The 18,654-nt window shown below is 36.1% G+C and overlaps 1 protein-coding gene across 3 annotated transcripts in view; it reads right to left on the bottom strand.

Annotated features, from left to right (window-relative positions):
• The window catches only part of ndufaf2 (NADH:ubiquinone oxidoreductase complex assembly factor 2), a 118,649-nt gene that overhangs the window by 97,811 nt on the left and 2,184 nt on the right, over positions 1-18,654 (bottom strand). The window contains exon 1 of one of the 3 annotated variants that reach the window (XM_069924470.1): positions 2,069-2,156. The exons of the other annotated variants lie outside the window; for them this stretch is intronic. The gene's annotated coding sequence lies outside the window, so the exon portion shown is untranslated. Of the gene's footprint in view, positions 1-2,068; positions 2,157-18,654 lie in introns of those variants that run through there. 3 annotated transcript variants of the gene reach the window in all.

The following is an 18,654-nucleotide window of genomic DNA, read 5'->3' as shown; positions in this document are numbered from 1 at the left end:
CATTGCTAATTCCCTTAACAGAGAAATTCTTCAATGAACTAAAGAGAATTAATAAGGAAATTTTTGTGGAAAGGGGGAAACTGAGGATAGTGTTAGATAAATTAAGAGAGAGGTACAACCAAGGTGGTTTGCAGTTACCAAACTTTTAAAATTATTATAGAGCCGCACAATTAAGGTATTTATCAGATTTTTACCAGACTGGACTAAGATAGAACTAGATAAAATAGGGCAGAAGGTACTGAAACATATACTTTATAAGTGGGATGAAAAGCTGGTGCAATATTAAAGCTCACCAGTATTGCATCATTTACTTAATACATGGAAGAATATCCACTTAGACAGGAAAAAAAACGAATTACCAAATACCAAAATTGTTATTTGCAGAAAACCCACTAATCCCTTTTATAATAGATAACCTTTCCTTTAGATAATGGGAGAGAAAAGGAATCAAAAGAATAGAAAATTGTTTATTGGGAAATAATTTATTAACATTTGAACAATTGAAGTACAAATATGGAATAATTCATGGTACAATGTTTGCACATCATCATCTCAAAGCTTATTTAAAGGTTAAATTGGGAAACAGACTGAGATTACCTGAAGAAAGCAGCTTTGAATATATGATTACAGACACAATGTTAATTAAAAGATTTATAACGAACATGTACATTAAGCTGCAAGATAAGGAAAATGATGAAATAAGCTATAAACCCAAACAAAAGTGGGAAAAGGATTTAAACATAAAGATAAAAAATGAAACATGGGAAAAGTTATGTTCTGGAACTATGAAGAATATAATAAACACAAGATTACACATGATACAGTATAATTGGTTACACAGGTTATATATCATGCCCCAAAAGTTTAAAAAAAAATGGGATCCAACATTATCAGATAGATGTTTTTGCTGGGAACAACAGTACATGCAATTTGGCCATGTGAGAAAGTGAAAATATTTTGGGAAGATCTAAATCAGATATTAAATAAAATCACAAAAAAATAACATACCAAAAAATCCAGAGATTTTTCTTCTAAGTAATATAAGTAAGGAATTAGGCCTCAAATTGGATAAAGCGCAAAGAAGATTTATTATGATAGCCTTAGCAGTAGCAAAAAAATGTATAATGTCAATTTGGAAAATGGAAGAGAGCATGAAAATACAGCAATGGTACCTGGAAATGAATAAATGTATTCCATTGGAAAAAATAACATATAATTTAAAAAATAAAGTCACATTATTTGAACAAATTTGGGAACCGTACATGGAACATAACAGAGAGGGCTTGCCTCTGACCTCCACCCCCTAAAATGATAAGGAGACAAAACGACTTGATCCAGTGTGTAAAAGTAGATGACACATTTTTCTTGTTTATTTTCATTGTTTGATGACATTGTTTAATGGTTTTATTGTATTGTATATGTTGAATATTTATTGGTTTTGGAGGGGGGGTGGGAAGGTAGGGGGGAAAAAAAGGGAGAAAATGCCACTGTGTATATTTAACGAGAAACGTTTGTATATAATTTGGTTGATATGGTTCACAGTGTGAAAAATAAAAAAATTATTTAAAAAATCATATAGTGATGCTTTAATGGGGTGGTCCTTACTTACTTCAACTCCTGCACTACCACCTAGCCCCTATTCACTGAAGCCCCTTGAGCCATAGCCTTTCCACTCTGACTCAGTCCACTCCAGAGATGACGCTCCGATGACTGCTCCACTACCCAGTTCCTCACTTATATAGTGATGCTTGGGTCACTTGACATTGTTTGCCCACATTTGCCATTCCCTTCTGCCTCCTTCACACTGTTGTTTTCCTTTCCTTCCTGAATCATCCTCTACACTCAATGTCTTGATTCCTCTACTTTTCCATCCATCTCTGCTCCAATCACTCTCTCCATCTCTTCCCATCACACCCTTCTCTCATTCCATCTCTTCCTTCTGCATCCCATTTTCTAGCCACCCATTCTGTCAGTGACATTTCCAGCCATCCCCATCTCAATTTCTGTTTATTTTTATAAAATTAACTTACCAGAGGTAAATATTTTATTTAGTGAAGTATAACCGTACCTTAATATACACCACTGGCAGCATGCATGACATTTTGGTCAGCAATCTATAGAATGACATTTTCAAATCTTTGAAGAACTGACAGAACCATCTGAATAAAAAGAGAAAAATTCTAGATAATGTTCTTAAAAAAGCTAAAATGGTGATGAAACGCACAAACTGGTTTCATTTGTTTTTCATTTTTTTTTAATTTACAGCTGTCATAAAGTTATAGATTTACAAAAAAAATGATTGATACATTAACTAAAATATAGTTTAATGTTTGTTTTCCACAATTTGAGCTTAAATCAATTTCCCTTTGCTAAATTCAACTGATAGGCTATTATCCTTCTGAGAAGTATAATTTTTATTGCGCAACATTTAAAAAGAATGTAACTACAGTCCTTTGAAAGATGCAAGGGCCAAGGTTTTTATTATTTCACTACCCCTGCAGGCAACAGCAGTTGATGATGAAAATATAAATTCAATCAGCAGTACCAAATTTCACGAGACGTCTAGTTTCACGCTGTGTTTCCATCAATGTGTCAAAGCAAGCTGTAAATTCTTCACTGACAAAATACATATTGAATTGTAAATTTCCACAATTCTCCAATATTAGAATTTTAACTGAGGAGAACAGGAATGAAGAAAATATACAGACTCCTGCATGAAAGAAGATGCATCACTCTATGACCATTAAGAATCATTGCTTTGCTCAAATCATCGAATATACAACATAATTTGGTGTCATCAAGCTAAGAGCAGAAAATGGAATAGCTGCGAGGTATTGCTGAGTATTCAATTTTTTGCCAAACTAAGATAGTGAAAAATAAAAAAAAAACTGCAAGTGCAGGAAATCTAAAAGAAAAATAGATAATATTGGAGATACTCAGGAGGTCAGGCCATACCTGTGAGAAGAGATCAGAGTCAATGTTTCAGATCAAAAACCCATCAGTTGACTGAAAAGGAGACAAAAAAAAACTTATAAAGTGCAAGGGAGGTTGGAAAGGGGGAATTCGCTGATGGGGTAAAACCGGGATGATCATTGGGACAAAGTTATTGAATCAATGAGTGAATTGGAACCATTAGAAAGTGATAATACAGACAAAAGAATGCTGGAGTTGCAAAAATGCAGAACAAAAGAAGCACAAGAAATCAAGCTGGGCATGTCTTCTGCACCCATAAAGAAAAAAAAAAGGGAGGGGTGGGGGGCGGGTGAAGCAAACTGGGGAGATTGAGACTGCTACAAAGTGAGAAACCAAATTTTCCGGCGTTGTAGAATTCAAAATAGTCCAGAAGGCTGTAACATGGCCAAACAATAAGATAATGTGTTACTCCTCAAGCTTGCATTGGGTCTTTGAACTGTGACTGTAAAGTCAGAGTTGGAGTGGAATGAGGAATTGAAGTTGCAGGCAAGGCGAAGATCAGGGTTGCTCCTGTGATGCAAACATGGGTGTTTTGCACAGTGATCACTACAGTTGAAGACACCGCATTGCAAATACCAAATTTAATACTCTAGATTAGATTAGAAGAACCAAAGTGCAGCTTCATCTGAAAAGACATTTTGGATCCCTGAATGGTGGGAAAAGAGGTTAAAGGATAAGTGTTGCACACCTATCATTTTAAATTGACAGATATCCTGACACTCAGGAACAATATACAAAACTACAAAAATTCCACTCTCCAAACTTAGCTTAAACTTATGATTTTTGAAAGTGAGAGAACTGTGTACAGTTCTGGTCACTGAATTATTGGAAGGATATCAACAAGGTTGAGAGAGTGCAGAGAAGATTTACAAAAATGTTATCTGGGTTTCAGAACCTAGATTACAAAGAAAGATTGAGCAAATTATGTTTTTATTCTTTGGAGTGTAGAAGGTTGAAAGGGGATTTGATAGAGGTATTTAAGATTATGAGAGGGAATAGATAGAGTTGATGTGGATAGGCTTTTTTCATTGAGAGTAGGAGAGATTGAAACAAGAGGTCATGAGTTAAGAGTTAAGGGCCATAAGTTTAAAAGTAACATGAGGGGGGACTACTTTACTCAGAGTGGTGGCTGTATGGAATGAAATTCTGGGAGAAGCAGTGGAAATTTGTGACAATTTTGTGGCATTAAAGGAAAAATTGGATAGGTATATGGATGGGAGGGGAATGGAGGGTTATGGGCAGGGTGCAGGTAGGTGGGAATAGAGGAGAGTACTTAGTTTGGTGTGGACTAAAAAGCCAAAATGGCCTGTTTCCATGCTGTAATTGTTATATGGTCCTCCAATGTATCATCAACATAGGTAAAATTGAAAATCATTTAACTTACCAGAATTAGCAATTGGCTATTAGATCATGTGAAAGAGGAGGAAATACAAAGCAAAACACTTTTAGAAATTAAGATGGCTTAATCAAAAAGGGGTGCAGGATGCTGTAATGCAAGAACACTAGTTGCTTCTACAAAATCATCAGTTGGATTTATAGTATACACGTTTTCCAACTACCAACTGGAATGGGGTGGAGGAATGGGGTGGAGCCACCACTTCCATACATTAAAACTACGTAAATTCAAGATTCTATATTTCATAATACTCTTGTTTAAAGTAGACTATTGATTTTAAACATCTGTAATCTGATCAAATCTTTTTTAAAAGAACTAAGAATTTCTGAAATTCTACCTGAACTGAACAAGGAATATAGTTTTACAAGTGATGGCAAAAATTTTTTGAAAAGATGGAAAAGAAAACTGAAAAATCCCTAAATGCTTGTCCAACAGTTAAGAAACATGCTTCAGGAGGCAGGTGTAGATGTGTCAGTGACTACTGTCCACAGAAATACAGAGGTTACATTGCAAGATGCAAACCACGAGTTTGCCACAGAAATGATAGCCAGATTACAGTTTGACAATAAGTATTTAAAAGAGCCTGTTAAATTCAGGAAAAAAGGTCTTGTGGATAGATGAGACCAAGATTAATTTGTATCCAAGTGATAGCAAGAGCAAAATGTGGAGGTGTAAAGGTATTGCCCAAGATCCAAAACACACCTCCTTTGCCATGGTTTGCATCTTACAGTGTTGCCTCTGTATTTCTGTTCATGAAGTCTTCATAACACATTCACAGCTGCTTCTGATCTGTGGACAGGTGTTTGGGGATTTTTCTTCCTTATGAGGAGAATTCTTCTGTAATCAGCAGTGGAGCCCTCCTTGGAATACCAGTCGCTTTGTGATTACTAAGCTCACCAGTACTTTCTTTCTTCTTAATGGTGTTCCAAACTGTTGATTTTGGTAATCCTAAGGTTTGGGCGATGCCTCTTACTGTTTTATTCTTTTTTTTCAGCCTCATAATGGGTTCTTTGACTTTTATTGCCACAACTTGTCCTCCTGTTGAAAATTGGCAACTACAGACTCTAAAGGTGATCAAAAGCTTAGAAGCAAGCCTAGCTTTCTTATACCTGCACCAATGAAACAATTAAACACACCTAAGTACTCACAAACACCTGTAAAGCCAAATGTTCAAAACATTATGGTGCCTTGAAGTGAGAGGACTATGTAAAAAAAAAAGTGCTGTAATTTCTACAGTCAAATAAAAAAGCATACAAATAACCTTGAATAAAATCTGGTGTACATACTTTAATTACACATGAATTGTTTGATAACAAAGTTAAAACTGTAGACCATAGGGGCAAATAAAGGAAAAAAAGTGTCTGTGTCCCAAACATTATGGAGGGCACTGTATATACTATAAAAGTTAATGCTACAAAGGTTCGCTGAACTGGTTCCTCAGAAAGTGGTCTTGCTAATCAAAGGGGGACTCAATAGTCTCCGCTGATATTCTTTTAAGGATGAGAAGCATGAGATATTAATTTATTAAAACTTACAAAATTCCTCAGGATGGATGTTTCCCATGTCAGGAAATCCAGAACCATGGGTAATAACCTCAAAATAATGAGAAAGTTCATAAGAAATCAATATGGAAGAAATTTCTCAACAAGTTGTAAAATTTATGGAATTCTCAACCCCAGAAGAGGGTGAAGGATCAGTCAAAATTCATTAACAATAAGGTTTATAGATTTCTGGACATGAATGGAATTCAGGATGTGCAGACAAAAAAAAATTAGGATAAAGATCATTTTCAATAGAACAGACTTGATGGGCCATGTAGTCTACTACTGGTAATCCTTATATTATGCTCTTAGATTTCAAATCTAACTTTTGTGTATGTTTCGACTGTGCAGAGTTTAAATGCTTGTTATTCTTCAAAATTAAATTTTAAAAGAGTTTGCTACTTTTTGGCTTTTTTTTTTAAAAACAGTTATGGAACAGAGGAGCCACAGTACTATAAAAAAAGCTGTACTATAACTGTTCCTTCTTCCCTTTGTATATTTTGATAGTATAGTTTTTTTTCACGTCTTCTGTTTGCAGTACATCACCTTCATCCCTACAAAAAAGTATTTTGTGACACAACTGTCACTCACAAGCCAAATATATAAATTCTTTAGAACACCAAACCAATTTGAAACCTCGTTCATGAAATTCTAAAGTAATTCAACAAAGGGATTGTATGTTTGCAAGCTCAGTTTTTGGATTCATTTGGCAAAGAATTGAAGTGAACTGTTTTACTTTAACTTTGTCCTTCAACTTATGTGGTAAGTTGAATAAATCTGATAAATCAACCATTTATGAGAAGGAGCATTTTCATCTCACTTTGTAGTCAATAGATTAGCAGTTTAGAAATTTAAAAAGCATTTATAAAGTGTAAAAAGTTAAAATCTATTAACAAACTGTTGGGAAGATAAATTTGATTTTCCCATTGCTACAAATATGTCCATGTTGGCTTCTAACAAGTGCTCTTGAGCCTTTTGAAATGGAGTGTTTTTATAATTTTCAGCAGAATTTATCACATTATGCAGGCAACTGAATTAAACTTTATTACAAATTAATAGCTTCCTCTTCTCAGATAATGAGGGAACTGTTGAAACAAAGTGGTACCAGATCACTCAAGCTCACTTTTAGGTCAAGCAATTGTAATATTCAGAAGGGTCTTTTGGAGGAATGAATCCTTCAGTATTACAAAAGTGAAAAGTAAAATGTCAACACTGCATTTTTAGACAATGTAGCATAAGATATATTACATTCCAATAGCACAATAATAAAAATAATGAAATTTGTATTGAAGATAATCAGATGAATAGAATATCACCTGTCTATGATTCCTATTTCCTGTTATATTACTTGGTCCATAAATCTTCGTCCGCGAAGCCAAGCCAAAGAAAAGAAGACTTGGTCAACACTGGAAGTTTGTTAATTGACAATTAATAAAATGCAATAATGTTACTTTTTTCTTCTTCATATGTAAGACAGAGTGTGTTTGATCATTCTAAATGACAAGATTTTATTGTACCAAAATTCTATTATTCATACAAAATTGATCACAATAAAGTTTGTTCTCAAGTTTGTTGCACTGTTGAAGTGATAAATGTGAAGTACAGAGTACCAAAGTGAGCATATACTTTATTTTTTTTGTTGTCTGAACAATTAATGTATTACCCTTAAACCATTTACAAGATTATGACAGGAAGTTCAAACTGCTCCTTTGATGGCATCCCAACAGATACTATGGGAGGGTGTACAAACAACCAAATGACCACATGTAATAAACACAACTGAGACGTCTTTGTCCATGCACACATTATAAGTTCTTTCTTCCTGCAACCTTTGTAATTGCTCTTCCATGGACAAGCCCAACGTATCTGATGCTGAATAAAGCAAGTTTTTATGAACAAACAGCTTTTCATGCACTTTAGGTTTATGTTTCAAAAACACATCTTGAAAGGCTTCAATCGCTGCACTTCCTTTGTGAATTATCAATTAATTCTCTGACTTATTCATTTGTACAAGGTTTTTGTTTAATTGCATCTCTTTCTATTTTATTAATAACAGAGCAGATTTCCACATCTTCAAGCAAAGGTGATACATTTGCCAAATGATGACTCGAAGCAACTTTAAAGCATATACCTTAAAAGATGTTGAATTTTCCAAACCTTGATGTCAACAAATCCAAAACATGTAATTACTGTAAATCAAGCTGGAAAGGTTTAGTATTACTTGCTAGATATTTACCTTAAGCCCTACTGTATTATACAGTCTATTATTGCTGTATCAAATACTGTATGTTTAAATATATAATCATGAAATTTAGACAATAGATTCTACTCCTGAAAAAAAACAAAAGAACCTTACTGACTACAGTCAAACAAATCAATCACGCAAATACTTAGCAATAGCAAAGGTAACTTAATTCTTACTTAAAACCTTCTGCTTAAGCCACAGGGAAAACTTGCACACCACAGTGAATTTTCTAAAAATGAAATGACTGTAAATCCTATTTCAGCATCAAAACTACATGACAGTTTAAAGTAACAGAGTGAACAAACTTTTCTGCAAATTAAGATGATTTCCAACTAATCTGAAAGGCATTTAACAAACCACTGTGATATATTGTTCAATGGAATATTCTGCTACACACTGGATAAGAGTCCTGGGAAAAGACATAATGACAACTAATTTATAAAAAAAAATCAGCTTAATTTTTGTTTGGTTGGAAAACTTAAGGTTTTCAAAGGACCTAGTTGAAAAACATTGAACTTTTAATACAAGCTAATAGATGTGGCCTGCCCTGATTTGTATTTCCAGCATTTTCAAATTTCCAAAAAGTTTACTGCAGCTTTTTATAAACAGTAGAGTCATAAAGTCATACAGCATGGAAACAGACCAAAATGTCCCTTTCACGCTTATCCCTCTTGGCAGGATTTGACCCATACAACTCTACACCAGTGGTTTTCAAACTGCCCCCCTAAACTCACATTCTACCTTAAGCAATCCCAAAGCCATAAGTGTTGTTTTAATTGTACCTAATTGACTCATTATGTGTTCAGTTTCATAACTCCAAAGTAAATGGGCCAATAACAATTTTTCTCAAGCAAAATATTTCAGTAACAATTGGGTCACATACCACCTTAAGCAATCCCTTACTAATCACAAAGCACTGATGGCATAGAGATTGCTTAAGGTGGAATGTGTGTTGGAGGGGGGCAGGAGGAGTTTGAAATCCACTGCTCTAAACCTACTTTCCAATGTATCCACCCAAATATTTCTCAAACACTGCAACAGTACCTACCTCAACTACCTCTTTCAGCAGTTTGCTTCATCCACCCACAATCCTCTGTGTAAAAAATGTTACCCCTTAGACTCCTCACCATTAACCAAATTCTTCTGGTTACCAATTCTCCTTCTCTGGACAAAATACAGGTAGACATCGACTTAGCTTTATTCAAAAAGAATTCTTATCACCGTAACTTTGAAACATTGCAATTTAGAACATGGTAGGTTGGGATCTCCCTGTACATACAAGTGCATTCACCCTCTGTGCAACAGAAAAGTCAGTCGTACAGATTTATGCATAAAATCATATCGTTATCCAATTTAAAATAACTTTTTTTCCACTAATGCCATATACATGTAGATCTCATCTTACAATGGGGTTCAGTTCCAGGGCTTGCATCGCAAGTAGAAATGATCATAAGTTGGGGTCTACCTGGTACAGATACCATTACATCCTGTCCCAGCCGGGAGGCTGATGTCCCTGCTGTTGCGGAGAGGCCAAGGTTCCACTGGGCAACTTGGGCAGCGGCGTCACCTCTCAACCTACGTTGTGATTTGGAACACATGCACAGATTGCCGTCATTCTCTCCCTCTTTTCAATCTCACTCCCTCCCCAGCGATGACAATCTGCATGCATTCCAAATCACCTTTATTTTAAAAAAACAGCGTTGGGTCTGTCAAAGCATGTTTCCTTGACATCACAACAAGAGGAACATTGAAATGATAATGTCCAGGAGGGAGTGATGGCGCGATCTGTGTGCGGTAATTGGATGGAAGCATTTCCTTCAGAGAAGGAAAAGCAACCACGTTGATACAGGTAGACACAGACTTATGTTTATTCAAAAAGGATTCTGATCACCGTAACTTTGAAATATTGAAAAATTCTAAAAAAAATTTAGAACATGGTAGGTCGGGATCTCCCTGTACATACAAGTGCTATTAGCACGACCAACATGTACCACCATCTCCAGGAAAAGTTCTAAATAATATTAAGTAGGAATATGTATTCTCTCTTTTACAGGATGTGAATCCATTAACAAAGACACCATTTAGTGTCCTCTGCAAAAGACAAACGCCTCGAGGAACTCGGTGGATCAGGCAGCATCTATAGAAGGAAATTGACTGTTGATGTTTAAGGTCAAAATCCTGCAGCTCTGAAGCATCTACAGTTTCCCATGACTATTTCAAGAAACATCCATCTTGCTTTGGGTCTGGAAACAGATAAGAACTACTTCAGGCAGGGATGGAGGAAATCTTGCCCTGAAGGATTTTTAATGGATTTTTAGTTTCTTGTTCATCATACAGAAACCATAATTTATTTAATTAACATTATTTAAATTCACCAGCTGTCAAATGGGATTTGAACTCCATTGGTTGTTGGTTTGGTCATTTATGTTGTTGCTCAATACATTTGTCCTTCCACATGTGGAGACAATTGACCAACTATGCTTTAAATGTACCAGATGCAAGCTTTACAAATAAATGTAATGAGAAAACATTGGAAAACCTAAAAGTAGTTAGAGGCTTCATGTCAATGACCTTTCAGAGCTCAAAATAGGTTTGGAGTCAAGGAATGGGAGGAGGTATGTTGGAATAGTAGTTGGTAACATTGATTTAATAAGGAATGATAATGCAGACCAGAAGCAGTCTGTTCACGCAGGAATCAAAGAAAAGGCAAGCTAGGGATGGTGCAAATATAAATAACAGAATCACCACCAACAGCTGCTCTCCATGGGAACTACGTTTATGTCCTGAAATTGTTGAACTTCGAGCTGATTTCAGAAGGTTGTAAAATTCCAAAACCAGTGGGTTCTTTTGAGTGTGACTGTACAATTCTAAACTCATGGCCAAGTTCAACAATTTCTTCTAATTTTCACTCAAATTTTGTGGTGAGTGATAGAATAAGGAGGTAGTGAAGATAGGGTAATGGAGTGAAACATAGGGAGAATAAAATGAAATGAGAAAAATAGATGGTTGATAGCACAGGCTCTGTGAATTAAGATATAAATCATATGAAAACAATTCCTATAAACCAGTCACATCAATGCAGGGCTGGTGACTCTATCTCTAATTTCACAAAGTCTTATCATCATATCTGAATTTTCCACTTGCTGAATTAATTTAGCTCCAACAATTCAAAAACCTCAGCACCATCCAGGACAAAGCAACCCGTTATTGCCATTCCTAAACATTTTCCTCCTCCATCACTATATTACTGATTGCAGTATGCACCACCTATAATCCATTTTATAGATACTCACAGAGGCAGTTACGACAATACCCTCCCAAAGCAAAGAGGTGCGTGATGAATACCTAGTTGGTGTAGCGGTTAGCTCAACACCTTTACAGCGCCAGTGATTGGGACTATGGTTTAAATTCCATGCTGTCTGTAATGAAATTTTACATTCTCCCCATGTCTATGTGGATTTTCCCTGGTGAATCCTCCCGCCGTTTGGAAAGTACTGGTGATTGCAGGTTAATTGGGTGTAATGGGTGGCGAGGACTCATGGGATGAAATGGCCTGTTATGAGTACAGTTTTAAAAAATTTAATTTAAATTTAAGATACCACCACATATTCACATATCATCTTGACTTTGAAATAAAAATTATGCTCTATTTTCTTTGCTGGGTTTACATTTGGGACATTCCTATTCAAAAGCTCTGCAGCAGCATCTTCACCAGAAGGACTGTTAACAGAGAAAGCCAGTTAGGGATGGGGAACAAATTTTGCTCTGAAAGGAAAAATTCAGCTTTTCTTATTAAATTTCCAACTCCCAGCGTCTAAGATTTTTCCTTGCGATGCATATTAAAAAATTAGTGCCATCTCCTGGACAGTCTCTGCATTGAAACAGCATGCAGGTTTCTTCCTCTGCGAACATTTCAACCAATGACAAAAATAATGCTGCTAAAAATATTATTCTTCACCCTTTCACTATAACATTACAAATCATGATTTAATAATACTTGCAACATACCTTCCAAAAATAAAAGAAAAGCAATGGTTATCTATGCATTTAGTTTCAACTTTGTTGAGGACATGTACTGCCTTGGTGTTAAAGCACGTTGCTAAAAACTAGCCATTTTCAATGGGGGGGGGTGTTCCACTACCCCACCCACTACCCAAGGGGCCACAGCACATTGAGGGACTGAGACTGAGGAACAGCCCTTCAAACAACAGAGGGGTGAGAAGAGACAAAATGCCTCGGTAGTGGTAATGGTGTGAAAAAAAATGAATGTGACCATGTACAGTGATGGAAATGTATGGATACGAAACAGGGTGGGAAGATACTTTGAACAGTTCTGTTGTAAGTCTATTTTTAGTTTAAAAAAAAACCTGTTTTCTTTACACTTCGTGCAACAAAAATTTTTTTATGTATTCGGTAGGCCTCATAATGGCTTCTTTGACTTTCATTGCCACAATTCTGGTTGTCATGTTGAAAAATGGCAACTACAGACTCCAAAGGTGATCAAAAGCTTAGAAGCAAGCCTACTTCTCTTATACCTGTTCCAATGAAGCAATTAAACAATCATCTATAAAATCAAACGACCCAAAATGCCCTGTAATGAGGGAACTACAATGTATAAAATGTGCTGTAATTTCTTCATGGTCAAACCAAAATGTATACAAAACACCTCAAATAAAATTTGGAATGTAAAATTTAATTACATGTGAATTGTTTGATTACAAATTTAAAACCGTGGAGCACATGGGCAAATAAAGGAAAAAAAAGTGTCTGTCCCAAACATTATGAATAGAACTGCATATGGTAATTCCTATGTTGTTTGTCAGAATTCTTGTGGGCATACCAGCTGCTGTATTTACTACATTATAACAGTAGCCCTTTTCACACTGGCATCCCAGTAAATTGGCAGTTCAGTGTCCTGGTTAAGGAAGCCGTTTATGTCTTTCACACTGGACCACTGTTAACCGTTCTCTGTGTCCTTTCTCACTCATCACAAGGCATCCCCGGGGATTCTATCCTCCACCGGTGATGTCTGAGTGATGCACCCTAATGGTGGACCTACCCTAATCCAGATCAATGTATTATGATCTTGCATTTAAACAAAATTAATCATGCCTAATTATAACATAATTAAGCATTATGTACAGCACAGAATGAGCCCTTCAGCCCCTGTTGTTGTGCCAACCTACATAAACCTTTATAATTTTATAAAATACTATGGAAAAGTATAGCCGCACAATTTATAAACACTGCGGATAAGTCCAAGTGGCAATAGTTCACAATTTATAAAGACCATGGGGAATAGTCATGGCGGTCCTGCCCTCCCAGAATTCCATGCAGCATATGCACGGTGCACTCATGGAGAGGTTTCTCTGCCATAGGGAATCCTGGGATGGCAGATCTGCCATCTCTCTCTCTCCCATTGTAACATTCCCACAGTCCTTTAGACATTTATAAAGGTTTATATAGGTTGGCAGAGTTTATACTTTATTTTTTATCTTTTGTTTCCTTCACATTCATGCACTCAAGGAAAAACATAATCAACGTGTCACTCCTTTATCCCAGGATACCCTATGTCCCTTTCACACTGGGCTAATCGACAAGTAGGCGTCATCAGACACTGGGGATTACATTATCTCCCCTGCTTCTGATGATGCCTGACAAGGTGTCAGTGTGAAAGGAGTTAGGAGCTAATCACTGCAATTCATAATTAAATCGAATTGTTTGGCAAGCTTCTGGTTATGTTTTTAATCATGCATTTAAAAGATTAATGAGAACCTGGAAGAGCAAATCTTTCTAAAGGTGGGTAAAAACAAATTTGTCAGATGGAGCACGCACTTCTTCCTGCAGATCTCATCTTGGATACTACAATAATTGAACCAGCATTGATCTGTTACACCAGACTGAGCATTTGTGGATCACATTTTTGTAGTGACCATTGAGAATGGTGAATTTCTTGAAACCTTGTAAATGAGCCATTCAAATTAAAGTAAGCATTCTGCACATCTCTGACAAAAATAAAAGCAACCAGTAGAACCTGTTTATATTAAATAATATTGGAACTATTTTTTTTAGATAGTTAAAGTAGAAGTTTTTCAATTCCATTCCTACTTGCTGAAGGGGAATACAAAAGACAGGTGGATATCTTGTGTTCAGAGTCCATTGTTCCAGACATGCATGTTTGCCAAAGGTGACAGAAGCTTTTCCAATTCTCAGGTTATTCTTTATCAAGCCTAAATAAGTCACAATAGTTGAGCTGAGATACAAGGGATGATCTACATTTCCCTGAGCTTTACTAATGCTATGGAACGAATGTGACATTGGTGCTTTTTCTCATGTTCATTGTTTTATTTACCACTTGGAAGTGTGTATGAATCAGGGATTTTGTTCTTCATGATCAGCAATTCATTGTTAGAGTTTGGACTGAATGTATCTGCAGCAAAAACTAATCCCAGGTTGAACAGTTAGATAAGCAGCAGCAGAAATTTAAATAAAAATAATAGCTCTTGTTTTTTGATGAGACTTTTTTTTAAAAAAGACTCCATGGGAGACATGATCTCTCAATGGCAAACTAAAATCACAAAGTTGATGAATATACCAAGAGCAGCAATAAGCATAATATTTCAGCAAACTAAGAAATCAGCAAAGGGTATTTAAAAAGAACTTGATAAAGAGAGAAAAACAGCATTCATTAGGTGATATAAATTCACCTATCAGAACAATGGCTCAATGGCAGATTCCATCTCACTGGCTCATCATCCTGTAATAGATCACATGGATCACAAGAACAGCAACAATCAGCTCTCTTTCATCAAGTACAAATTAGCATTTCACACCATAATTTCAGAAAAATGTATTCAAATTCAGGCAACTGGATCTTTGATTTCTCAGTGCAGATTGATAACATCATCCATCTCCTCACGACCATCAATAAAAGTGCATGATGTCATAGCCAAGTTTGGCTCCAACACAATCTACAAATTCACTGATGACATAATGGGTCAGAACAAAGTATGGAGATCAAGAATCATAACTGCTGCAGGAACTCGGTGGGCCAGTGTCCAAGGAAAGCCTTTATCAGGAACTGATAAGTTGGGGTGGGGGGGAAAACGAGACGCAGACTGGGTGAAGATAGGTGAATGCAAGTCGGAGGGGGGAAGAAAGACCCAAGGGGAGTGATGGGGGAAAGAGGCAGCTGGCTGAGAAAGATGCATTCTGGTTGGAAGAGCGAAGGAAATGGAGTGGAAAAATGAAGGTGTAGGGGATATCGTGCTTAAGATCACTGCCAAAACATACAAAAAAATAGGTCTCATGTTGATGAGAACTTATTGGTATGAATAGAGTATTATCTAATAATTGGAAACAAAGACCAGGCACAAGAGAGTCATTTTTCAAACTGAAAAAGAATGACTCTGATATTAAAATTGCAATCAAATTCTAATGACAAAATTAAAAGTCCTTGGGAAGAGAAACTTCAGTTACATCTTCCAGAGGAATCATGGGAGAAGATTTTTTGATTGGTTAATAGATCTTCAATATGTGCTCGTCATTCTTTGATACAGTTTAAAGTGATATAATGGGCTCATATATCGAAAGACAAATTGGCCCAAATTTTTCTAACATTCATCCTATTTGTGAAAGATGGAAATCAGAAGTGGCTTCTCTAACTCGTTTGTTTTGATCATCCCCCATGTTGGAGAGGTATTGGATAGATATTTTTAAGATTTTGTCAGCTATACTGGATATCAGTTTGCAACCTAACCCATTGACTCCTCTTTTTGGAATGATAGTGTTATGAGCTCAGAGGACCCCAAAACCCAGTAGCAATAGAAATTCACCAAGACAAATGGTTACTTAAACAAAAGTTGCTTTTAATTATCTTTAAACATGAAAACAGAATCAAACTTTAATTTATTACTATTAACTTAACTGTCCTCTAATTCTAAGCGCACGTGTATATAATGTGTGTGTACGTTCAGAAAGTTCTTTGATTCACAGTCCAATCTCACTTCTCACTCCTCCAAATTCACTGGTTGCAGGCAATTCTTATATGATGCACAGAATTTAACATTTATGAATTTCACCAGGTTTTGGTGCTTGAAAGGTAAATGGTTACTGCTCAGGAAGGTTCTTGTCACTTTTCAGAGAGAGATTTATTTCTTGCTGGACACCCACAACTGCTTCCTTCAGATCAGCCACTTCAGTGTCTTGCTGAAGAAACTTGTCCCATCAAGGTTTTCCAGATGATAACCTCTTTCTTTCAGGTCACCACAGAGTTCCTTTTCTGTTTCCCTTATTTCAAGAGAAACATAATACAGCCAGCCATCTCCTCTTGTATGGACCACAAGGGCTTTGACCAGGCTGAACTATGAACACCATCTTCAAAATGGTGTTTTTCCACAAGTTTGCCAGCTTGTCATATTCCAGTTCCAGCTGCTGCGGAACTGTAGAAATGAATCCTGTCACTCTCTCTCTCTCATACACACATACACACAAAAACCACATGATCTTCATAGAGCAGCCAACTGCACTCAGGCAGACTGCGGCTCTGGACCTAATCTTCCGTTTGTTCATCTGTTGATTTCCAAAACAATAATCCATTACTCCACAGCATGTCCATTTAACATCTACTTGTGAAGTTCTTATAGGCATTCTTCAAAGTTTTTGTAAAGGCACTCAGAGACTTGAGCAGAGATCTGGCATTTTAAAAGAGGTCTGTTTTGAAGTGTTTGTATGTGACCTAGACTAAAAACAAACTGCCACAATTCATCTCCTTTAAAACATATACAATGTAAAATATAAATAATCTGTCACAATAGTTCCAGAAGTGAGACGAGTTCCCACTTCCACACATCAGGTTGTAGCTTTTTCTACATGTTGGCTAGAAGAGCTTTAAATGGAAAGGTTCTAATCTACCTACTTTGACTTAATGGTTCTCTCAAATTATGTCATGTTTACATTTAGAGAAAGTTAGGAGTTGTATATTTGATACTTTGTTAAATTTGAAGAGACTTGGGACCTTTCATAAATTATTTCCACATGAAATAGTATAATTATTTTCCCTTCTGGACTATATTTAATTTTATTTCTTTTCCTTTGATTGGTGAAGACTGGAAAATTAAGTTTTACTAATAAATTCTCAGGATTGCTGCCCAGTCATTTTGTTTGTTTGTTTGTTTTTCTTAGATAATATTTATATAATTAAAATTTTAAGATTTCAGTTTGAGGAGATGAGAACAGATTTGTTAATTTTGGCGTAATGCAATATATTATATCCTATGATCTCATACAGTATTTTTTTTCCTTCTTGATTATGTACTCCTATTCTCCTCATGTATTATTTACCTATAATATGATTAATAAAAAGATTGAAAAAGAAAGAATGACTCTGGGGTCAATACAAGGGTATTAGCATAGCAATCTGCAGCAGTAATTTTGACAAAGTGCTCAAGTGTAATGAATTAATGTTTATTTTTACACAATATGAAGACTGCAGAAAAGTAGAGAACACAATAAAGAGAGGCCACAAAAAATATATATAGATGGGTCGCAATACAAATTTGGCAGATAAAGCATAAGAGGGTATGATGCTATTTATTTAGACAAGAACAACAGCATTGTGGAAAGCTAGGGGCAAAAAACACAAGGTCTAAACTGGGGTAAGTTACTGTAGCTCTTTTCACTCTCACTGAGAGATTCCTTTGTGATCTATTCTCCCATTCATTTCACATCTTTAAAATTAGTTATTTGAGTCATTATACCTCCAAATACCTTTGTTAAACAAAAATACATGCTCATTTTTTTCACTGGCATCACCAGACCCTCTGAACAGTGCTAAAAATTGGCGAAGATTGAAACTTCAGGGCTAGAGAAGCAAAGGGAGTCCACATCACATCACAGACAAATCAGATAGTTGGAAATGGGTTAACAGCAACAGTTATAGGTGATTCAACAAGGGGTACAGACAGACATTCCTGTGGTTACACATGCAATTCCAAGATGATATCTTGCTTCCCTGGTGCCTGGGTCATTACATCATTGAGCAGCTGGATAAAGTTAGCAAAAGGATGAACACCAAGAAACTGTGGTACCTATCAGGCCCAATGGTACAAGTGTAAAATTCAAATGTATGGTCAAAATACAGATATGGCCTCACATACAATGCTAAGATTCTTTTTACTGCAGACCATGCTTAGGAATTTCATTACCAGTAATTGTACACTGCAAACATCAGGAACTAATCAAGCTGCTCAAATGAAGATGTAAATATGCAGTTGTAGCAGACTGCAACAGAGAAACACACACACACACAAAACCTTGCTTTGTGGGAGGTTAAGCTCTGAGATTTATTGAGGCTTTTATACAGTTGGAGTTCCTGCTGTTTGTTTGATTGGCTGACAATCAGCTGCATGAATTAACAATAGCGGGCAGGAACATTCTTGCATGGGAATACCCTTCTTCCCCAGCCTGTTATTGATCTGTTAGCTGGGTTGATGGTCTTG

This window comes from Narcine bancroftii, chromosome 3, assembly GCF_036971445.1.
Source record: "Narcine bancroftii isolate sNarBan1 chromosome 3, sNarBan1.hap1, whole genome shotgun sequence".
Taxonomy (NCBI): Eukaryota; Metazoa; Chordata; class Chondrichthyes; order Torpediniformes; family Narcinidae; genus Narcine; species Narcine bancroftii.
This window is presented reverse-complemented; position numbering and strand designations above follow the sequence as displayed.